The sequence below is a fragment of the Schistocerca piceifrons genome, chromosome 4 (assembly GCF_021461385.2).
Source record: "Schistocerca piceifrons isolate TAMUIC-IGC-003096 chromosome 4, iqSchPice1.1, whole genome shotgun sequence".
In the NCBI taxonomy this organism is placed as follows: domain Eukaryota; kingdom Metazoa; phylum Arthropoda; class Insecta; order Orthoptera; family Acrididae; genus Schistocerca; species Schistocerca piceifrons.
In genome coordinates, this window is record NC_060141.1 from 44750818 (window position 1) to 44776765 (window position 25948).

Consider the following 25948-nt stretch of genomic DNA (forward strand, 5'->3'; position numbering starts at 1 on the left):
AAAATACCACCAAATCATCACTCGAATGTGATATCGGAAAAACTACAATTACTGCCTATAAAAATCGCGTTAAAATTGAGCAGTTTTGTTGTACTTCAAGTGAAATAACTCTTTAAAAGCGGAAAAAATGACTCTCTCTTCATACAAAAAACTTGACGAGGCATTATTCTTGTGGTTCACACAAGAAAGACAGGAAGGATCCCCATTTCTGGTCATTTGGTAAAAGAAAAGGAGCTTCAACTGAATAAGCTTAGCGATGGTGACCCACTATTTTCAGTTAGCTGTGATTTCTTTCTGGGAAGGAGGGGGGGGGGGGGATTGCTGGGGAGAGGCTGTCAGCTGACAACGAAGCAGCTGCCATTTATCTAAAAGAATTTAAAGACCTACTTCCTTCTGAAAATACTCACCCGCAGCAAGTTTACACCACGGATGAAACCGGACTGAATTTCAATGCTTTTCTCACCAAATGTCTTGCCTTGCAAGAAGAGAACTCTGCCTCAGGGTCAAAAATGGACAAACATGGTCTAACTGTCTTAGACTGCAGCAACGCCTCGGCAACAAACAAACCTTCGCTAATGCAGATCGGCGGAACCAAGAGCGTTCAAAAACATTAACATCAGCTCACTTCCTGTGTATTATAAGAACCAAAAAAATGCTTGCAAGGAGCGCGACTTGTTCAAATTGTCAGTTCAGTTGAGAAAATCGTGCTCTGCTGTTTATAGACAATGCTCCGGCCAACCCAGAGGAAACGTAACTTGTTTGTGGAGACATCAAAGCAGTTTTTCTGCAACCGAAGGCAACTTCGTTTTCTTCAGCCTACGGACCAGTGTGTGCTGCAGACCGCTGAACAAAAGTACAGAAAACTGCTTCTTCGCACCTTGCTTGAAGAGGAAAATTGAAACCACAAACCTGCAAAAAACTTGAGAAAATTGCAATAAAAGATGTGATATACTGGTTGGTTGAAGCATTACAAGAATCATGGAAAAATCTCTGCCCTACAACGGTATTTGTTGAAACAACTTTTACACCAAACGCTCTGACCTTCTTCCACCAGTCAAGAAAATCCCTAGCTCTGGAGACACAGGAGAAAAGTATGTTGAGGAGTGGACTGTTGTTGACGACAATGCTCACCAAGAATATGGAGACGAAGACATCGTAGCAGTGGTGCAGGACTCTTCAGCTTACGTCGACGCGGAGGGAAGCGAGGAGGAGGTGAACGCTCAAACTGAACTCACAGTATCACACACAGACGAGGCAAATGCTCTTGACCTCGATTTACGCTACATCGAGCAGCATGTTTTATGAACAGCAAATGATGGTACGCTCATGCAGAGATGGCGTTACATTGTATACTCAAGAAATGACTGACTTTACTGCTAAGGTGGGTGTAAATTGGTTATTTTTTGTGTTTAGCAGTGGTTAGAAATGATTGTACAAAATTGTATAGATGGAGCCGACATATACTGTGTTCACCGTACTGCAAGCAACCAATTTTTATCCCTTAGACTTCGTTGTGACTGACATTTCGCAATTTTTCACAAACACAACTTTTATTGATGTAAGTTCACAAGGTTGAACATACAAACTAAAGGTAGCGATAACGATGTCAGTAAAAGCCTCTTAATTCAGGCAAACAAAAGTTCACCTCTAATATTCCACAAAGATTCGTGGTAACACATACACTAATAACAGTCCAATTCCGAGACGAAGACGTAATCTTCTACGGTTGCCGTACACGAGGCCGGCATTCGGCGTGAATTGAACTTCATGGCTGGTTCTAGCCCCTATATAGCTGTCTTCAGCCGATCAGGTTTTGGCGTAGTGATACTTCCTGCTGGCCGTGGCTCGAGATCCCCCGCAGGAAGTAGTGCTCGGAATGTCCGTTACCATTATATTGTATGTAAATAGCCGGTGTTTACCTTGGTGCTTTTGGCACGCCTTTGAGCATAGACAACCTCGTCCTCTGTGGTGTAATATGGGTTGCCGGCCCTCAGGGGCTACCTTGGCTCCGGTATAACAGACTCTATGTATGTCTCTTCTTTGTACAACAATAAAGGCATCTTTTTTTCACGAACGTCTTTTTAATTTTTCCTGCTTTTAGCTTAAAAAAATTTGTATTTTTTTTCTGACTCTGTTCGGTGAAGACGAATTTTCCGATTAGCAAGGCTCTACTGTAATTTGCCGTAAGAAAGTTTTCCTTCCTTCAGTTCATTATTGATTGCTCTAAATATGGACTCAACTGTAACACTCTTCAGTTCCACCAGACGAAAACACCTTTCATTCGCTTAAAAAGGCAGAGACAGCGCAACATAATGAACACATAAAGACAGATCGTTTTTGTTAGAAACCCTCGTAGATTCGTCTGCCACTAAAGAAACGTATTTATCATGGAAAATTGTTTCATCATAATTATCTAGAACCACACCAACCCAGTTTGATAATTCCGAACTAGTATATTTGCTAACATATGTGGACCTTTCACCGTTTCATTTACCCCTCTTCACAGTATTATTGTCGCTTTTCAGTACTACCTTAAGAATCAGAGGTTGATATTTTCCTGTGTGGGGCATTTCTCCTTTACGAAGAATTTACACACACTTAGAATTAAAGGAGACACTGCTTGGTGATGTAGCACTTTTCAGTTTCATTTTGTTTAATTGTCTGCGAATGAATTGGGACGTGAAATCCCTGTAATTTACAATTTTCAAATACTACGACTTTCGCATGTTTTTCTGATTTCACGTGCTTTTCAAGTTTTCCTGTACTGGGAGTACCTTTTCTAAATTTAGTGAAAGGTACAGAAATGAATACAGCTCGTGTTTCCCGTAGAGCTTCGCTATCATTCCTTAGATTTATTTCACACAATTTGCAAGAAACCCCACCGTTCCGTGGTCAGAGTACAATGAGTTGTACTTGCACTCCTATTTTTCACTAGTACTTTCTCTCTTGTTCAACGCATTGTTTAGACTGACGGCTTAAGAATGGGGAGGAAGTTTTCGTCTGACTGAAGATTCAGTAAGGAGTTCACCATCACGTTAACAAGTATTTCTTTCAATACACTTGTACTCAACTATGCCTTCTGTAATACGCTCTCTTTTATTAGGAAAGAGAACAAATGAGGTTTGTTGCTTCGACATTTTATTTCGGCACTTACATTTCTGTTTATACGTTGTATTGACGAAGACCGCACTCACAATCCATAATCACATGACTTTTTTATAGTAAGCTATTAACTGAGTAATCTTTAAAACAGCTTAATACAAAAAGTTATTACGTTACACCAGCCAGGACGATAATTTAAATTCATACATTGTTTTTATTTTGATGTTGTATACAAATATATCGGGTGTTTACAGTTAAAGTGACGGCTGCATACAACACACAACGCTGAAACGTCGTAGGTATGTTCGTTAATTGGCGCACTCGCAGAGTAAACTGAAAAAAATAAAAGTTCTATTTTCTACCACCAGGTGAAAATATTTCGCTGTACCGAGACACAATGAGAAATGTTTTCTGTTTAGACGTCTGTATGCTGTTGTTCCTTGACGAGACGTGTTGATATTTTTTTTGTGAAGTCACTGTCGGTGTAAAGGGTTAAGAAGGTTGAAATTTTCCGCATGAAACGCTATGGGTATTGAGGAGAAAGACCGTACACCGCTGGTAAAGTTATCAGAAAGGCAGTAATAGTAGCGCTGCATTGAGGGAATATCACCGACAGTTGAAGAAACAGGTGAATTAATTAGCTGATGCAGCATGGAGAGGGAGGTGACCCGCTGTCATGGCAGATGTTGGTGAAGTTGTTGTGGCCATAGCCCACCCTGCAACAAATGCCACACATTCTGTAGCCAATGCTCCAGCCGAACCACGGGAATTGTCTTTCCCCTGGTCAACAGTTGAGATGTTTCCGCGGCGTATGTTACACTAGTACTGACGCCAATGAGTTGAGTTGTGTGTCTCAGCAATACAGTTAGCCGCACCGTAGGTGGAATCACCGCGAAGGCCAGACAAATTTGTGGTTCCTGAAGAGTGGCAGCTGACACTTTTCAGTAGTTGCAGGGGTAACAGTCAGGATGGCTGACTGATGTGGTCTTGTAACATCAACCAAACCGGCTTTGCTGTACTGGTACTGTGAATGACTAAAAGCGAAGGGAACTACAGCCGTAATTTTTCCCGAGTTTATGTAGCTGTACTGTATGGTTAAGAGATGACAGCATCATCTTGGGTAAAGTATTCTGGAGATAAAATAATCCACCATTCTGATCACTATGCTAGAAAACTGGTCGTGGGATAAATTAAGAAATTACTGTCAACTGAAGCGGATATCTGTTCTATCAATATCAGGGTTTCTTCCTGATCTGAAGGACAGCATACGACATATCATTCTGATCACAAGGGATATGCTTCGAGCAGCTGACGCAATTGATGCTGTGTAACGGATGCAGCATGTTGCCGAGTCTGGAGACAATAATGAACCCATGTTGTACCTCGTGACCATATCCTAATAAAAGTGCCAGAACCACCATTATCGTGTGTTTAAGCGTTCCTCCCGTTTTCCTGCACCCTGACCACATTCTGACTGCTTACAGCGCCATATTTCACCTGGCGGCAAAAACTGGAACTGTAATTTTTTCAGCATATTCAGTGAGCACACTGACTGAGGAACATGCCCAAGATATTACAGCTTCCTCTGATGTATACAGCCTGAATACCAGCTCTTGGAACATTTTCAGTTTGATTATAACCACCCAGTATGTGAATTTCTTGCGGAAGAAATTTATAATTTCTGATGGGGTGAGATTTCAGCCCCGCCCTCCTGTCCCTTGGGTCACCCATTGAACTCATCACTGGATACGATGCTGGAGCACAGATCTGTAAGTCTCATGATGAATCTGTCTTTCATGAGCTGGCATTACATATTCCAACAACCACGTAACTAGGTGTTTTGTTGTTATTTTCGAATATTCCTTTTTAAGAGTGCGTTTGAATTTGAGTACTCATGACAATTTTCTTGTTCCTTCATGCTTCCACAAATACTGTTCATACTCACACTGTGTTCTCTCTTGTGTTGCGCCAATTTTTTGTTTCCTGTTCTGTTTTCCACTTGCTTTTGATCAAATACACAATTTTAAGTGATCTTTCGGAACTGTTCTCGACTGCTTATGTCATGTTATGTGATTTATTCTTTTTCAGTGATCATTTTTTGTGTTGTTTTTGATAGTGTTTGCTAGACTCGAATATATGCCTTGTGAGTTTGTTCTTGTTCATCCTGCGGATATGTCGATAACATTCTATCCTTCTTTTTCTAAAGTTGTCCATTATTATTTGTGTCTATAGATCTCCCTCGATGGTCTATTTATCCAAATACCTTCATGAGAAACTAAGTTTCGTTTATAACTTTGGCACTTAATTACTGTCTTCCCGAATATTCCTAATATTCTGATTTCCTCTTCTCCAGTCGCAGCCTGTTGGGAAGTCTGGCTGAAAACATCCGCGACTGTTTTTGGGCAGCCTCTCAAACAGCCCACTCTGTTCTTTAAAGCGAGAATGAAAATTGAAAAAAAAGTAAATGAAGGAGAAACGGCTCGGGCAAAGGACGCTCTTAAACAGACAGCCTTTCTGAAGAAATAAATTAGAAATAGATCGAATCCACCGCTTCCGATCGAAGTTATAGGAAGGTTTCCCTTGCTTGCAAAGCAATTTGTGGAAGTGGCAATCGACTTCCATTTATTTCTAGTAGGGATTATCTCTGCCCCACCAACAGCTGGCCTGGTAACTGGCTGAAAAGAACAATACAGTGGACCGGATCCGAAACAGCCCACTGCACTCTTTGGACCAGAGTATGAAAAGTACAACAGAATACTAGTAAGAAGCTACCTTTCTATTTCTTTACTGGAATAATGAATGGGTTATCAGGTGAATGTCATTTCCTCAAATTGGAACCCCTGTAACGTAAAATAATAGAGCTTGCCCAGCCGTCAGGAGTAGCAAGTGAAAGACGCAGCTAAATAAACAAATAATACGTGTCCTATTCGAGAATCGCTCCAGGCGAATATACGGAAATATACAGCGCAGCCTTCGCTGATACACCGACCTGCAGCGCTTCCGCCGATAACGACCTCCCGAGGCGGAACACCGCAGCAGCCCGCCTGCCCCCTGGACAGAGCTTCAACTGCTGGACCAGCATACAGGCAGGAGGACTCACGCAAACCCGGTCTCGAGTAGAGTTGCTCTGTCTTTCTCCCTGCTGTGCCATAGGCTACCAGAATGCCCTCTGTACATCCTCCGATACTGCTCGGATTCCCTCCTGGATGTAATGCTGCAATTGCGTCGTGCGAATTTTCTGATAATCTGTCTCGCGTACTCGTAACTTGTGTACTATAGTCGATAGCCTAGTGCGGCATGCTGTTAATTTTTATTGTGACTAAGAGTATTACTGAGCTACATTTACAGCTTGTAGGTTTAAAATGTTTGTGTAGTTATCCGTAACAGCTTGTGATAAATGATACTGCAGACGTCACTGCGAGAAACAACAGTCTAGCTAATCGATTACATATTTTTTTCAATAAGAATTTTAGTGTCTACTTCTACGCACTCAGTATATGTGTATCTGCATGTATTTTAATTATGTCGTATTGGTAAAAGTAACTCATATGCTGACACTTGATGGTAGTCTATAGAAAGAGTATCTTTTGGTCGGAGAACTGGTTAACAAAACGAGGTAAACGGTACAGATCCAACCGCAGTTATTATGGACGGTTCATCATAAGCTGTCATACACTTGTCATCATTTTACACGCAAAGCATGTCTCATCCAGCCGATTCTTGTTTACACAAAAAATAGGTTTAAGATTCTTGATCTGATTATACTGCAAAATTGACCCTTGTTATAAAAAGGGTGATCAGGGAGGGGGGGGGGCACTTCATTCCCACCTTTTGAACGTGTGAAAATGTTACTTCATATTTTAAAATTTTGAAAAATAATATCTATTGTTGTTCATGTAGACTTCAACCACATTCCATAAACGTTTTAAATTTTTCATTTACACTTAAACGAAAGCTTAGATATTATTAGTAGATGTGACTTTCCATAATGAATGTTCCATTCAATATTTTCAGGTTCAGTATCCTACTTAGACATCAATATTTCTTTAACATCTCTTACGTTGCTAACATCAATAACTCTTTAACATCTCTTATGTTGTTAATATGAATTAAAAACAGGGAATTTTCCTTTTTTTTATTTTTTCAGGGTGGGTATTAAGTACCCCGAACAATACACATCAAGAGAAATGCGTTGTTAAGGATAGGAATAAACAACCTACCCAATAACATCTTTTAGGACACTGCTAGAAGCTGTTGATAAAATGCGTTCAATACATCTAGTTCTTTATCAACTGTACTGTGCTGACAGTGCATCAAATAAGAATAAAGATTCAGTTTTCGCTCTTGATATCTAACCATTGTTTCCAAAATACCTTAATTAATACCCTCTGATTTAGTCTAATTAAATACTTGCACCGTTAGAAAACTTTATCGATGCTGTAACGACTGGCAAAGTATATGACAACATCATAATTAACAAGAGTACGCCGCGCGGGGTAGCCGCGTGGTCTGTGTGTGTGTGGGGGGGTGGTGGGGGGGGGGAGGGGGGGGGGTCTTGCCACGCTTCGTGCCGCTCTCCCAATCGGAGGTTCACGCCCTCCTTTCGGCATGGGTGTGTGTGTTGTCCGTAGCGTAAGTTCGTTTAAGTTTGATTAAGTAGTGTGTAAGCCTAGGGACCAATGACCTCAGCAGTTTGATACTATAGGAACTTACCAAAAATTTCCAAATTTTCAACAAGCAGTAAACAGTGATAATATGAACTTCAGTAAGTAGTGTAATAGCACTTCGATTATTATTATATTACATGGCTTACAAACAATATATACATCAAGAGAACTTAAAAGACTGACATTCTCTTTAAATTAATTAGTACACGAATAAGGTTTGCATAGGATCACGTATTCTTTCACATTTACAACATTATTTTACTCTTATTTGCCAAGTATAAATTTGCATGGACATTGTATACTGTATTGTGTATTTAAATCGGTGACCTAGAGGCGACAGAGAGGCTTCGTCCCGCCGTAGCCCTCAGTGGTTTGCAACCCCACAACAGGACACAGCAGTCCACCCACCCCACCGCCGCCCCTCACTGAATCCTGGGTTATTGTGCCTGGATATAATCTGTTACCTACATTGATGTCTTTCTCGTTCGCTTGCTGGCGGCTGGGAAACACAGCCGAAAAACCAATTGCAGGGTGAATCTCTTAGTGAAGACGTTATATATGGTCCATATTTTTGCACCAGAGTCCTGACTTCTGGTACATGGGTGCGTGACTTTTTCGCTTATGGCCTTGGCTGAGTTAAGTACTTAATCATTCCTGAGAGGTCGTACTCGCGAAACGAAACTATAGGAAACACCGAGTAGCAAAAATGTTAAACAGAGAAAAAGTAGTTAACCGAGCTCAACGATTGAAGTACTTACTCTTGACATATAACTGGAGTGAAACAATTCCCAGCTACTTACATAAAACAGTACAGCGGAGTGTAACAATGAAACCACCGATAAAGAGCTCCTGTCGGAGCACAAAAAGGGCTAATAAGTTCCTCTTTAGAAGTCTCTGATTGAAAGATGGTGAAACCTGCCTGAATTCTCATCTTCTTTCCTCAACAAAAATCTTGGCATAGGAACATATTCGCCCTCCTTTAACGCGGAAAGTTCTAAATTCATTTACTCAGTCTCTCTTGTAGGTGAGCCTTCACACTTAGAATTTTCCTTTCGCTTTGACTGTCTGTGTATGTGTCTCTCTCACTGTCTCCTTCTTCTCCGACTGATTTACAGTATATTCCACTGCCACTATCTCATACCTCACTTACAACGACTACTTCTGTCATTCTTTCCCAATGCCAGTGTCTCCACCATAATTCGGCAGCTCAAAAATTCTGAAGGGTCTGACTTAGTTTTCCCCTATACTCACGTGTTAAAAATTTCGGTCCATAATGCGCCCTTCCTTACACCAACGTGTTAAAGTTGCCGGTTATGAGAGAGTCCAGGCCCCAAGCATATATACGGTTTCCATTTGTCTGTCGCTTTTCCATCTTCATAGTCTTCTCTCTCTTTTGATGTCACTGCTTCTGCCTCTATCCATATCTCTTTCTTGTTTATGGGTACTGTATGTCACTGACCATCAGCTCCCTCTTGGCTTCTACTGCTACTGTCTTCAGCCACCTCTATTTCTCTTTCACTGCCACTTTCTCTCTGCCACCATCACTGTGTCCGCTTTATTTCTGTCACGCTGTCACTATTTTCTCTCTCTCTTCCACCGCCACTGTCTCTATACTATTCCCTACCAGTACAAGAAAGGGCGCATCTGTTCGCAAGGCAAAATTTTTGTTGAGGTAGAGGAATGAGGATTGATGTCGCTGGTTCGCCTCTTTTCTGTCACAGTCTATTAAAGAGAAACATATTCGCCTTTCTTATGCTACAACACAACCATATTTACACCGATTCCCTACTTTTTCCTACATATATAGGCCAATAAAATTTTGACGGCGGGTTTATACACTTCGACGTTGTTGTAAACTTTGGCACATATAAACAACAAATAAGTACACATAATACTATCGTCGTCGGTCATACTTCATCGAAAACTCCTGGCTTATCAGTTGTATCTTAAAAGAGTGAAAATGTTGTTCGGAACATTGTACTGAATTTGCAGTCTTTCCAGTTTTACACGATTTTAGCAGTTATTTTAAGTTCTTTTCAGACATATTAAGACCCTATTTAGCCCATTTTTTGTTACTGTCATACAGCTTCGGGCATATCTGAAGTGGCCATTATCCACAAACAGCGTGTCATAAAGTTTTGTTGGTGAAAATAATAATAACTAGAATCATAGTATTGTGACCTCAGAACCCACACATTGACTATGGACACTTTGACATGTGTTCAACACATCAATTAAAACTACGTTTACATGTATATTTTATGGGGATAAGTACTGTATTTTTCAACATCTGAATCTACGTAACAGATAAAGATATCAACAAAAGTTTCAGGATCCCGAGAGAACACCAGATCATGAACATGTGACAAATATTTCGTCTATCTGTTGTAAGGTGACGTGGTCTCCTGACCTTCATTTCTTACATATTCCAACCTCAGCATCGTATTCTGCGTATCAAGACGTTTCATTCGAGCCCAAACGCGGTAGGGTAGAGTCAATTTTACATATTGCCCTTTAACTGATATGCAAATCCAATAAATAAATCGCATGTGCGCACCGAGATTAAAAAGTCGAGGCTGGCGTACACAGACATTGAAGACATGACAGACACAGGAGTTTTTGTTCGGTGGAGGCAACCAGCCCACTGGAAAGTCTGTAGGAGGGTGAGTTAGAACACTGCTCCACTGGCCGGCCGACCGCCCAGGGACCAAAATAGTTTTTGCCAGAGAAAAGGGATAATGCCTGCGTGGTCACCTTAAAAGCAAAACTCTCTGTATTGTTTGGGAGAGCCCCAGCATATGTATTTTTGTCGGATCTAGTTCGCAGTTTCAGAGTTCTCACAGGTGGACAGTAAACGCCTAATGCAGATGCTATACATTTAAGGATTGGTTAGCTTAAATGGAGTGCCATTCTCCCGTTTCTAAGAGTATCGCTGATTGGCGGACTATTTCTGACGCAATGAACTGGAGGAGTGAAGGTAAGACAGCAGATGATATACCCTTTCACTTTCTGTGTGGAGAGGGGTCGTTCCGGTGACACTCTTGAAGTGGAACATGTAGCGGGAGCGAGTGCGCTGATGCATGTACACAGAGAGTGAGGAACAAAGTCTCTACTCAGTACTGCACTGAGAGAGCACCTCTGTCACTAGCAAATCGGAGTGATGTATTGAGTCGCTCGCAGTTAAGCGTTTGTTCACTGGATTGGCCACGACACTTAATGTGCGGTGTAAACACAGACAGAGTATTAGCGCCTGCAAGTGAACATTGAGTGGCATCTCGGTGGACTGGTTATCTGACCGGTGTACCACGCCAATAGTTATAGGGGCAGATAGGAATCCTTGATTTCATCAAGTGGCGGTGAGAGTATGATTGGCGAAGGTCAATCCAGATAGAAGGAGATAGTTTTGTTATTTTTCGGCAGTGAACCATGCAGGCAGCAGACATTGCAGCTCACGGTATTGTGGGCTACAGCATAGGCAAGTCCCATCTTTCCTCCATTAGAAATAACATACTTCATTCGCGTCTCTCCATTACATTTCTCACGCGACAGCCTCGACCATACTTAGAAAAATTCAGTCGGATAGTTATTCAAGTTGAGTAGGCATGGCTTTCAGGCATTCTGCTGAGTAAATAACATTCTTAAAGATACGGGATGAAAGAGTTTTCCTACGCTTTGTATATAAATTTCGTTAACGGGATTCCTATCCATAAGAGATAACCTCCTATTCAGAAAAGAACCCTGAAATTTGTGAGTCAGTTTATAAATAAAAGTTTCACTTGATTTTCTCAGATTTTGCAATAAATTATATTTCTGTTGGTTTCATGTTTTTCTTACACTAACTAGCAACACTCCAGTACCCATTATCCCACTAATTACGTAAGAAAATAGAATATTTTTCTGTCTTTTCCTTACAGTAGACGACTCCAGAAGATATTTTTCAGGTATTTCTTTTTGGTACGTTAGGAGCGTCTGTCTGACTTCTGTAGTAGTGTGCGGTGGAAATTGCTTCTTGCAGGAGCCTAAGGGTACTTATCAGATGAATCCGTTGCGCAACTAGTCAACATAACACCCGCATACTGACACTGTCATGAACAGAAATTATGGTAGTGGTCGTCCACATAACCGGTACCTTTTGTACACAAAAATTGTGGTTTTTCGGTGTTTTCTCAGTCGCCACCTATGAAAATATCGTACTTTTATAAGCCGCGTAATAAGAAACTCCTAGAGTCAACCCTCGACCACTCCTAAAGCGAAACCACCAACCGAGTTGCTCAGTTTGCCTTGTCTCGAGGAAGTGTGTATTGTTAAATGGTTCAAATGGCTCTGAGCACTATGGGACTTAACATCTGAGGTCATCAGTCCCCTAGAACTTAGAACTATTTAAACCTAACTAACCTTAGGACATCACACACATCCATGCCAGAGGCAGGATTCGAACCTGCGATCGTAGCAGTCGCGTGGTTCGAGACTGAAGCGCCTAGAACCGCTCGGCCACCACGACCAGCTGTGTTTTTTTAAATCTTTACCTTGTACTGTAGGATAGCTACAGTCTGCCCGTTCTCACGAAAGGTATAAAAATGGTCGCTAGATCAAGTGCTATCCAGAAGAGTTGATCCCTTATCTCTGTGATCAGTAGAATCCGAGATATTGGTAACTAAAAAAAATATCGCATTTTCGCTGTCGCCTTTTTTCCGTCATTACTAGTGGTTGCAGAATACGAAAATTTATGCCAGGCAATTCGACGTACACGAGCTTCTCTAAAACTAAACTACTAACAGTTACTCTTTTGTAAAGAGACCGTTGTATAAAAGATTAGAAATTGGAAACTTGCTTGAATTTATCTGATGCTTCTCTTCACAAAATTTGGGTATCGCTCTTATTCCTTGACATTAACACTTTTACCTGTGATCTTTTCCTACTCGCCACGTTATCAGTTCTTGTTCCGGAGAAAATGAAACATAGATGTCACAAAAATTGATAATACATCTTACAACTAACGCCGTATCGGGCTTCAGTTCTTTTATATACTATAATCTACAATTAGAACTCACGACGTGCAGTGATGGATGAAATAACACGTAGTGATGAGTTCTCAAATTACTTACAGAGGAAGCCGAGTTGACACTACGAGCATACAAAATATTAGGTCACACCATAATAACTAGAACGAGATGACGAACTTATTATGGTAATAATCCGTGGCGACGGGAATGACATGTATATTTGTTGCTGTCACTGAACACTAACATACCACTTGATACAGTACAAGATAGTACATTTCACTAGAACCTTTACTACATACGCAGAGGGAATTAAATTTGTACACCTGGAAGACGACGTCGATTTTATCCTGTGGCGGCATATGCCACCTGAGGGATAGTTGATGTATTGATAATGGTTTTAGCGTCGTCCGCCAGGAGATAGCATTGTGGAATGGGTGCCAGAGCACCATCTGTGTCCACCCTGTAACAGGGAACGCTCACAGCCAGATGGTTGAGTGCGGTGCGAACGTGTGAAGGAACTAAGGAACCATACCACGGAGACGCATTCGTCCTTCCTACAACCAACTCAGCGCGTTTGGGCGTGCTGCGTCGGTTGTGCGTCGATGCTGGTGTCAATGGTCACGTGGACAGCCTCACATCCTAGACGAGGTTCTGGACGTCCGCGCAGCATAAACGCCCGCCAGGATCGTCGTACTGAAGGGGCTGGAGTGACAGATCAGACAGCTACCACACCACGGATAAGAGGGTTTGTGAGCCCAGAGATGGTAATAAGAAACGTTGCAAACAGATGAAAGGACTTAGCCCAGACCTATCAACACGAAATGTTGTGAACCGGTTATTGGCAGTGAGACACAGGCACGCACACCTCTAACTTGTCTTCCATTCACGCTACAGCATCGACTTGCAAGCAACTGGTGTTGTCAGAGGGTCACTTGGAATGGCGTGCGGTTGTCTTCAGCGATGAAAGCAGATTACGCCTACATGCAACTGATGGTCGTATGTGCATACAACATAAACTTGGTGAGTGTTCGTCCAAGACACACTGTACACACCCCCTGGCCTTATGGCCTGAGGTGTGATAAGCTGCAACGCTCATTCACCTTTGATGTTTCTGTAAGGGACGCTGACCAGCTCTCTGTACGTGCTGAATATTGTTAGATCCGTTCTTTCACCGTTCTTGCAACAGCAACGTGATGTGTTTCTCCAGTACGACAATGCTCGCCCACACTCTGTCCGTGAAACTCAACGTGCTCTGCGAGACGTGCAGCAACTTCCCTAGTCAGCACGATCTCTGATCTTGTCTCCAATCAAGCACCTGTGAGATATGATGGGACGAGAAGTGACTCGTGTGACTATTCAGCCGGCCGCTGTGGCCGAGCCGTTCTAGGCGCTTCAGTCCGGAACAGCGCCGCTGCTACGGTCGCAGGTTCGAATCCTGCCTCGGGCATGGATGTCTGTGATGTCCTTAGGTCAGTTAGGTTTAAGTAGTTCTAAGTTCTAGGGGACTGATGACCTCAGAAGTTAAGTCCCATAGTGCTCAGAGCCATTTGAACTATATTTGCGACTGTTAAAACAACAACTCTTACAGAACTACACGAATAGGACGAGCAGGAGTGGCATAATGTGTGCCAGGACAGCATTTTCCATCTGTATGATCGATTGAGTGCCATGCTCAGCGTCTCCATTGCCGCCTGTGGAAATTTGGGATTTTCAGCAAGGGTCGACACGTGGTACCTTAAAACTGCTTGCGCTAGTGATGAGTAAACGTAACCATTTCATGTACTCTATATGCACTGTTGCAACAGTAAATCTTGAGTGAACTGGAAACCCCTAAAATGGTCTATTAATTTTTTTATGGCAGTATATTTGTTGTCTAGTACAAATCTCGAACTGCTGGCTGTAGCGAAAGATGCTGTCGTCTTCGGCTATGACTGCAGACCGTAGTTAGAGGCACTCCGCTCCGACGCAAGTAATAATTCTCCAGTGGTGGCGTATGGGACTCTTGAAGGCGTGACTACGACGACGTCTCTCATTCGTCGTTGCGTCTGGCAGCCATTGTGCTCACTTGTCATTCCATCGTGAGGTACCATTTCTGCCTAGGGACCTTGTTCTTCAGATGACACCAAACAATACGCTTTTGGTTTCGTATCTGCTCTGTGTTAATAGTAAAACTACGTTACATGTAATTCGAATTAACCATACTTGTTGCTCCTCTATTTTTTCGCTTAGTCCAGCGATATATAGAACAAAAGAGGGGAGCCAAGGTAAGCAGTTTCTCTGCCTTATGACTCGCTGCTAATGCAAGACAATTTGTACGGGCTAAGTGCATTGTTTTCTGGTATGCTGCAATTTCAAAAGTACTCCCTTTGATGCTAAACGGCGTAGTGGGCCTAGGTTGTCAAACTGTGTTGAAAACGGCGACGCGGAAACAAAAATAGTTCAAAGCCTGGTTGAAGTCCATGCAGCAATCTGAAGAAGACGTCTGACTTGGTCGTTGAAAATTGTGCAGAGCCCACGGAAACACACTATCAACCAACCACGTCAAAAAAACCTGAAAGATTTGTTTTTGCCTTTTGTCTTTTCGTGACGATAGTTTTCTATTCTAAAAGTAAATTAGTATTTATTTCTACTCATTCCTAAGGTTGCTGCATATTCTAGACACTTTTTAATACACATATATGAAACCTGATAGTTTTTGGCACATAGTTTTGGTCTTTATTTATGACACGCTCTCTCGGTCGCATTGTGAAAGAAAATGACGAAAGTTACGGTTTTACTACAGTTGTACGTCCAGCCGATGTCAAGATCATTTGGTCATCTGAAGTACTAGTTGGACAAAGATGGTGCATGGAAGCGCTATTGACTTGATGGAATAAACCATGGAGGTACTGTACAAAAAGATTTAAGACGAGCAACTGAACTCAGTTCCTTCCAAATACAACACCAGTGGCCTTAATTTCTTTGCATTTCGCTCGACTTGTCCGGTATTTATGTCAAGGCGTGGTACCATTAATCACTCGTGATTGACTTTCAGTCGTGTGTTTCAGCGTGTTCGGTGTTTGTGACGTGTTGTAGTGGCACTGCTTTCTCTTTTGTTGTGGCTGTAACTGCTGTTGGTTGTAAGTTGCCTTGAGACCAACACAGAAACGTGTTCCCGATAAATTTGCATCACATTAAATACTCGTAGCATTTCTTACGGATTTCAAAACTCAAATAGATGTAGTAAAACTATGTAACAGTTACCTAATTCTAATACAAACTAACACTGATCTGAAAATTTGAGGAAAATTCAGAAAAAAATGAATAAATCAAAGAAACGTAAGTCGATGGAGACGAAAGTTGTGTCTGTTATCGCGACACCAGTGGTTCACAAAATCATCAGATGAGACCCAGTGAAGTGACGTCACGGTGCCTTCATCTGTACACAGCAGAAAACAGTACTCTTGGGAATAGGACGGCAAAAGGGCGCTGTAAGAAAGATACTATAACTGTCAACATACGAAATGAGTGTTTTACAGATCTTTTAATATACATTTTGGCTCATTCCGCATTGCTAACGGTTTCCCATTTGCTTTTTGTTCATGACTAGTGATGAATAAACTGGTAATTAAGTAGAGTGTAATTTGGATTTGACGGAAGATTTAACTATTAAGATAAGGCACAATGTTTTCACCTGTGAATTATGTTGTATTCAAAGTGTGATACCTGGAATAGAAACGTAATACGCGCAACCTCGTGGCTACTGGATGAATTGAACTAGAACTTCAGCGATACTGGAAGGTGTGCGCGGAAATAGTTGCTACTTGGACTGTGATTATAAATAGAACATTATAATTAGTGTCGAGGTGCTGCCTTCTTATATGAACTGTACATCAGCAGACCTAAATTTTGTGTGTGAAACCGATATATTCATATGTAATTGTGAAAATGTGTTTCAAACGTGAGTGTAAACATGGATAAAGAGTGAGCTTCAACCGCAAGACGAATGTATCCATTGTTTAGAAGCGAGTTAGTTTGAACAGTATGTAAAACTTATTCTGTCAGCAAGCAGCTCAACTGCTGTAAATCATTTCTAGAGGTAATTTGTATCCACCCATCGACTGTTCAAGATTATTTAATGAAGACTAGTCAGGTTAAGAAACTGTGAAGTAAGCAATGTGTGGGAAGCCCCCTTTTTTGCTAAAATGCGTTTGTGTAGACAGAGTTCATTTTTATCTGAATATTGAGTTTAAATGTGTAGTTTTTACCTATACACTATCTGATCAAATGTATCCAGATACCTGTTAGTGGACATTTATGTAGGATCTGTCTTTGACCTTCATTACTGCTTTGTTATGATGCAGAAATATATCCTGAACGAGTGTTAAATTCTTTAACTCTCTCACTGGCCTGCGCCAAGCCAATCCAAGGCAGGCATATGTGCAATGTCTGCAGCAGAACGTCAAACAGGCAGGAGAAACGATTCTGCAAATGGCATGGAACACCACACAAGCCACTGCTAACTAGAGGGAGTTGTCTGAGTCGTCAGGTCACCAGTATGACCATACTGTGCAGGGAGTATAACGAGTATTACATCATTCTACCAATCACATACGGTGGAGCTATAACGCGTACGTCGTTCAGGAGAACGACTTTCATCACACACACTGTAGAAAGTAAAGAGCTGAAAGACAAAGCTGGGACCCGGCAGCGCAGTAAAGCATTCTGACAGGCCCCGAACACCAGGTCACATTCGGCCATCTTCACAGGGGGGTAACATCGTTGGTTGATTGTTTGGTCGATGTGGTGGAGAAGACCAAACAGCGACGTCATCAGTCCCATCGGATTAGGAAAGAATGAGGATGGAAGTCGGCTGTGCCCTTTCAAAGAAATCATCCCAGCATTTGCCTGAAGTGATTTAGGGAAATCACGGAAAATCTAAACCTTCATGGGTGGACGCGGGTTTGAGCCATCGTCCTCACAAATGAGAGTGCAGTGTGCTAACCACTGCGCCACCTCGCTCAGAAGTAACATCCTTGCCACCGACATACAGCTACAAACAACACAATTGCAGAGAACCAGTTATGAGACAGGACGTGTGATGCGCGGATTACCATTCACCAGATGATTACTGTTGCCGTGGTAGCAACCAACGAATCCTGCAGGATTTGAGCACTTGTGAACTGCCGTCTTCTCGTCACGTGACGTGAAGTCTCGGAGTCTTCTACTACCTGCTCACTGGCGGCAAACTGATAATGTTTCGTGCACTGTCAAAACTTTGCTGTTCCAGGGAGGTGTCCTAGCTGCTGTTACCTGGCTGAATGGCATCTTTGAATAGACTCCAGCGCCAACGGCATTCCTCTGACAGAGAGGCCATGACGTAACTCTGAACAACTACCGCTGTCCCGTGCAGAGCTGGTAGGAGCTTACAGTGGCGCTATCTCTGATGCGAACAAGTGCGCCCTAGTAAACCGTGTTCTCCAGCTGTTGCCTGTCACATCTGAGAGGGCAACACCAGGCATCAGTTGCACCAGCTGTCTGGCACATCATCGCTTCTGCTGTGCTAGTGGAACTGACTTCACAACCGCCCTCAAGTCTGCTGGGGTGACTATATGATCATATTTCAGTTGCAAATCCCGCATCTGCCGCCACTGCCGTTTCTACAGGAAATATGATTCTCTTGTAGAAACATACCAAAACGTGTAAATAGCTAATGCTGCCTTGTTACCGCCCTTGAGCAGCCGAGAGGCTCTTAGCCCCGAAGTGCTCCATCATTTGCATCTTTAGGGGTAAAACTCCACCAAACCCTACATATTTGTGTCTGAGTTGGCTGTCAAACTATGGAAAACCATGTCTGCAGCATAATCCGCCGTCTCCTATCCAGACTTGCGTTGCAAAATAACGCAGTGAGATGAGTGAACGTTTTCCTCTTTGCTTTCTTTTTGTGTTGACTTGGTTGTGGCCATTTCGAGTCATAGCAACAATCATAGCAGATTCTGTTACATCTCTTGTCACAATTTAGCGTAGACTGCAGGGAAACACATTTAACGCCAGTCAAGTGTAAAATCTGTTATTTGTCAGGGCAAGAGTTGCCGCATGCTAAGGCAGAGTCGGCCACACGCAAGCCGGATGTGCGGGCTACGTGCTGGCCGAGGCTCAGCCTGTCTCGCATTTGCTCGGTCCCTCTGGGAAGTGCCCAGCACAGTGCAGAATTTCCTCTAGTATTGCGGTGCAGCATTTTTCGGTTGGTACAGCCCTCTTCGATTCAGTAGAAGAGGTCAGCAGCAGGCAGTGCTAACGAACGTCGCATCACAATGACGTCCTTCTGATTTGCTGTTGTAAAGAAAATAAGAAGACCTAAAAGTGTGTCTGTATTCCTCGACTCGTCACTTTCAAAGAACCGGGGTACCAGGTCCAAAGAGTCTTTGGTATGTACACAGGTAAACAGCGCCACTACATCATAACCGACCATAATACCACACCCACAAAGGTGGTTAATTTTGCAGATAAAATCGGCTGAATTCTTAATATAAGGATGGATCAAAAAGTATTTGTTCTTCTGTCATAAAAACTTTGATAATGAACATTCGTACAGATCATGGACAGTCTTCCACACAACACTACTTTTCAACATAGTCATCATGCATCTGTATGCATTTGCGCCATCATTCAACACAGAGATCCAAACCAGATTGGAAAAACATAGCGTTTTCCTTCTTGACCAACGATTTTAAAAGCTGTTCTAACCTCTGTGGGCATACAAAAAAATTAATGGTGGCCTCCAACTACTTACCCTCAGACTCAGAGCTGAAATATTAAAAGTTTTGGCTGATCTTGTTGTCTAGGGGCTAGGATACGTATTTACCGCAATACAAGCCAAATACTGCTGGGTCTACAGTATGCAATATGAATATACACATGAATCCAAGGCTCGAAAGTTTCTATCACTCGGCAATTGCGAATTTGGAATGTAACATGGAAATTTATAAATGAAAGATTGAAATTAAATAAAATCTGCCGGTACTCTTTTTAACAACTTTAAATGATGAGTACGATAGCAGAAGTACTTTTAAGAATGCCGTTTATTACTGGAGAACACTTATTGGTGTCGACAGTCCAGCGATTAAATAAAATGTAAGTTGAATAAGAGGGAAACGATAGATTCCTACTTCATGTAATTAGTTATGAACAACAACATAGCTCGCGAGATGTTCACTTGTAAACACATACTACGTCTCCACTGCAGAAGCCACGGAAAGCTCGCAAGTGCACAAGTCGGCAGTACGAAATATTCTCCCACGACCACGCGCAAACTGCTCATCACTCTCCAAGAATTTCGTGTGACCGTCCGTCGCGCCTTCCCATCCAGCACTCCCCCGTGTCCTCCGCCACCCGATGCTCCTCCCCCACTTCCACAGAGTCTCTCCATTGACTTCGGTAGTCGCCTACCGTAGTAACGAGCGCTGTGATTGGCTAGAGTGCTCTCGGCATGTCTCCAAGCCAACGCACACTCACAAACTTATTGAAAACCATACAAAATACTGGATTTACATTTAAATAACTTGAAATTAAATAAATATTCCTACAGCTGGACCATAAACACACTGTAACACGGATTGTTAAAAACATAAACAAATTAAATAATCATATATCAAAGGAATAGAAACAAAAGTAGGCCAGTAGCCTAATGTCTCTGGGTTTTCTAAAACACAGTTAATATTTGACCAGTTTCTTCATGAATAGTGTATATCGGATATAAACAAAGACATAGAGGAATAAATATACACGGTGATTCAAAAAGAATACCACAACTTTAGGAATTTAAAACTCTGCAACGACAAAAGGCAGAGCTAAGCACTATCTGTCGGCGAATTAAGGGAGCTATAAAGTTTCATTTAGTTGTACATTTGTTCGCCATTTCAGCCAATAAAGTTTTTGGTCCCTTTTTCTTCGAAGGTGCTACTGTAACTGGACTACAGTATCTGGAGATGTTAGAGAATTGGCTGTTCCCTCAGCTCGAACAAGAAGCACAACAATTCATATTTCAGCAGGATGGAGCGCCACCACATTGGCACTTATCTGTCCGTAACTACCTGAACGTCAACTACCCGAGGCGATGGATCGGCCGCCAGGCAGCCCGTGACAGAGCACTTCATCAGTGGCCTCCAAGAAGCCCTGATCTTACCCCCTGCGATTTTTTCTTATGGGGGTATGTTAAGGATATGGTGTTTCGACCACCTCTCCCAGCCACCATTGATGATTTGAAACGAGAAATAACAGCAGCTATCCAAACTGTTACGCCTGATATGCTACAGAGAGTGCGGAACGAGTTGGAGTATCGGGTTGATATTGCTCGTGTGTCTGGAGGGGGCCATATTGAACATCTCTGAACTTGTTTTTGACTGAAAAAAAACCTTTTTAAATACTCTTTGTAATGATGTATAACAGAAGGTTGTATTATGTTTCTTTCATTAAATACACATTTTTAAAGTTGTGGTATTCTTTTTGAATCACCCTGTATTTATAAGCATGCTACTACAGTTTTTTAGTGTAACTGTAGAGTACTTATGGCCTGACATGATCAATAGTAATCGGCTACTTTGATTTCCAATAACTCATGTACTATTCGAGTTACATGCCTGTAATGCACACCAGTTTTGGTGTAGACTAATAGCTTTTTAAAGACACATCGATCGACAAAATCGGATGAACCGTTTAGATTTGGAAATTCGTTACTTGGTGTTAACTTGTATAATTTACAGTCGGATACTAAACTTTAAACTAACAAAGATATTGGAAATCTGATTACACCATCAGAATCGTTGTGTAAATAATGGTCATGTTTCTTTTCAAGGTATCATGATTGCTCTCGCTATTATCAATTTCTATACGAACTGTCAAATGTCTGCCATTAAGGGTTCAAAAAATCCGCCATATTTGGCACTTCCGGCATACAAATCTCCTTCATCAACACAAAGCCCATTCCTCGACACAGAGTAAACATGGAATTCCCAGTCACGCAGTCAGCCTGGAACACGCGCTGGGGCTACCCCTCTTGCTACGGCTAATGTTCGGCACCATGCGGCTGCTGACGAGCCCCGGCTTGCCGAGCGACCGCTGCGGCCGCGTGAACTCCGAACTTTGAATAATTTCATGGCGCCACAACTCGCTCGTTACCTCACACCTCATTCATGAATGAAGTGTATGTCAATGCTGTAATGGACATCAGAGATATTTAGCGTTGGGCAAAGAAGTTTGGTAATCGAGAAACGGCTAATGTGGATAAACGACGCATCAGCCGGCCAACAACATCAATCACGGAAGCCGAACGAGGATGTTCAGATGTAGTGATGGAGAAGACATATGTGTTATAGAGTTCAAAGTCAGCCGCTTTAAATTCATACTGAGAAAGATGGGTCATCAAGCAAACCACTGAATTTTTCCATAATGGTTCTGATGCATGGCTTCAACGATGGCGCTAATGTACAAAATGATTGGTGACTATGTTAAGCGATAGCGTGTAAAAAAAAACTTCGGGCCATGATCTATTCTAATTCCGCTCTTATACACTATGTGATCAAAAGTATCCAGACACCCGCAAAAACATACATTTTTCATATTGGGAGCATTGTGCTGCCACCTACTGCCAGGTATTCCATGTCAGTGACCTCAGTAGTCAAGAGACATCGTGAGAGAGCAGAATGGGGCGCTCTGCGGAACTCATGGATTTCCAACGTGGTCAGGTGATTGGGTGTCGCGTACGTCTGTACGCGAAATTTCCACACTCCTGAACATCCCTAGGTGCACTGTTCCCGATGTGATTGTGAAGTGGAAACGTGAAGGGACACGCACAGCACAAAAGTGTACAGGCCGACTACGTCTGTTGACTGACAATCGCCGACAGGGTTGTAATGTGTAATAGGCAGACATGTATCCAGACCATCGCACAGGAATTCCAAACTCCATCAGGATCCACTGCAAGTACTAAGACAGTTAGGCGGGAGGTGAGAAAACTTGGATTTCATGGTCGAACGGCTGCTTATAAGCCACACATCGTGTGGTAAATGCCAAACGACGCCTCGCTTGGCGTAAGCAGTGTAAACATTGGGCGAATGAACAGTGGAAAAACGTTGTGTGGAGTGACGAATCACGGCGCACAGTGTGGATACGCGACGGCAGGGTGTGTGTAGTGCGAAAGCCCGGTAAACGTCATCTGCCAGCGTGTATAGTGCCAACAGTAAAATCCGGAGGCGGTGGTGTTATGGTGTGTTCGTGTTTTTCATGGAGGGCATTTGTATCACTTGTTCTGCGTGGAAGTATCGCAGCACAGGCCTACATTGATGTTTTAAGCACCTGCCTGCTTACCACTGATTCAGGGCAATTCGGGGATGGGGATTGCATCTTTCAACACGATCGAGCACCTGTTCATAAGGCACTGTCTGTGGCGAAGTGGTTACACGATAATAACATCCCTGTAATGGACTGGCCTGCAGAGAGCTCTGAACAGAAACCTTCATAACACCTTAGGGATGTTTTGGAACGCCTACTTCGTGCCAGGCCTTACCGACCGACATCGATACCTCTCCTCAGTGCAGAGCTTCGTGAAGAATGTGCTGCATTCCCCAAGAAACCTTCCAGCACCTGACGACGATGCCTGAGAGAGTGGAAGCTGTCATCAAGGCTAAGGGTTGGCCAACACCGTATTGAATTCCAGCATTACCGATGGATGGCTCAAGAGCTTGTAAGTCATTTTCAGCGAGGTGTCCGGATTCCTTTTATCACATAGTGTACCCCCATTTTAAAATTTTTAAGACACAAGAGAAGTTACTTATTGATCCACCAAAATGGCTGACATGCGGAGCGAGGAGATCAGCCACGAACATGGTGGTTATAATTAAGCTTCACTACTTGAGAGGGCCTCCACGAAAAGCGAGTGATCATAGGACAATCAAAATATGTGAAAAGGTGGCTAGAGACATGCGGAAGAGAAACAGCGAATAAAACATTGAAAGAAACGAATTTAAATTTCCACATGAAAGGCCACATCTCCTCAGCTTCAAGCCTTGGAAGAAACATAAGTACGGAGTCTACTCAAACATCTGCATCACGTGGCAAAAGTTGGGGAGTCGTGTGAAGTTTGTACGGATACAACATTACACCCGTTCGCAGCATTATTCGAACGATGGACCACGGAATGTCCAGTTGTCGTGGAACTGTTCGTACAATGCTTGACGATCACGCACTGCGCCCAGCATTCTCAACCACGTTAACTTCTTCAACAGTTTGGGGCGCAAACGCTCGTCGGCCGCATGCAAGAGCAATTCCCAAATCGCTAGTTAATTCGAGCCCCCGAGTCACGTTCTTAATCCCGGTGCGGAAAGAGGACCTGTACGTGTTCCTTTAATGCGTCGATACTCGCGAAGAACAGAAGCACTGTTGTTGTCGTACTCATAAGATAGCTTTGCGAGTAAATCTCTGTTCACCTCGTCCAGACCTGTGTTGACTGTCTGCAACGACAACGCACAATGATGCTTGTGTTTCAGCTCCACGTCGATGTACTGCTACCGGTGCCTAATGGTATGTGATGACACTAACACTACTAACGGAAGCCGGCCAGTGTGGCCGAGCGGTTCTAGGCGCTACAGACTGGAACCGCGCGACCGCTACGGTCGCAGGTTCGAATCCTGCCTCGGGCATGGATGAGATCATCAGTCCCCTATAACTCAGAACTACTTCAACCTAACTAACCTAAGTCCCATAGTGCTCAGAGCCATTTTACTAACGGAAATCCTGCAGCGTACAGTCTATACATTTCTCAACATCATTCCTATGCATATGCGTACACTTACGTTAATTTTTTTCCTTCTACACTGGCTCAGGTAGCGAATGTTTCACTATAACCATCCTGCACCCGAACGTCGACGTTCATCAGTACGCGCACGTCATTTGTATCCACGACCATTCGCCGTGCTTTTGGGTGACAAGGTCATGGCTTCACGACGCACGTGTCAAGCTGCCCTCATGGAAGTTGGAATGATTTTGTCGCCTGAATAGTATACAGAGGTGATATTCACCTCAAAACGAAAGAATTACTTTTTATCTGAACCTCATCTTGGCCTGTACAACTTTCCTGTTGAGTCACATGCTGAGTTAAATGGTTCAAATGGCTCTGAGCAGTATGCGACTTAACATCTAGGTCATCAGTTCCCTAGACTTAGAACTACTTAAACCTAACCAACCTAAGGACATCACACACATCGATTCCCGAGGCAGGATTCGAACCTGCGACCGTAGCACAGCCGCGTGGTTCCGGACTGAAGCGCCTATAACCGCTCGGCCACCGCGGCCGGCTCATGCTGATTTATCTGGGGTCTAGTGTGACTGTAAGTTGACGTGAACAGATCATGTTGCATAAATCATAGCCAGGGTGGAACACACTGCGAACACATTGTGGATGCTTGCTAGTGCTTGTTGGGGAGCAGAACTGACAATCCTTTCAACTCTGTGTAAGGTCTTGATCCGCTATCTCTCTTCATTGTGGGAGCGTCGTCTATGGCAACGCGACGAAGAAGACTTTGTGTCAACCCGATGTCCTCCATCAAAGGTCGCTTTACCTGGTTCTCGGAGTCATGAAATCAACGTCCACGAACATAATGTTGGAAGAAACGTCTGCAATGTCGCTCACCACACGTCGTCAGATGTCGTCTGATAATTTTCTCTTTAGTTGGTGTTCCATATTCGATTGCGCCTACCTCAGGGCGGCGGTTTACTTCTTGGGGCTTACGCACGCACCTCATGGACGAAGGACGAACCGAACTTCCTTACTAATTCGCAGATATGACAGATGGCTACATCTTTTACCGCTAGTCCTACATGACTCAAAGTTTTCGCTACCTCTTTGGTACTTTCTTCACCACAGACCCTGTGTCGTTCTTGTGAACCGATTTCACAACGGGACGAACATTAATCACGACATGGAACACTACCTTATCGATATTGGCCGCAGTATGCCTGCTCTAAACGTGAGGCGGGTGTGGGATACACCTTCCTCGGCACCTATGGCAACACATACCAAATGTTTGGACTATCGCCTGAATCATCTATCTCCAAGGCGGAGTTACTGGCCATAATGGAGGCTATTTATTACGGCACGCAGACATTCCGGACCGTATTTATCCTCATGGTCTCCCCAAGTGA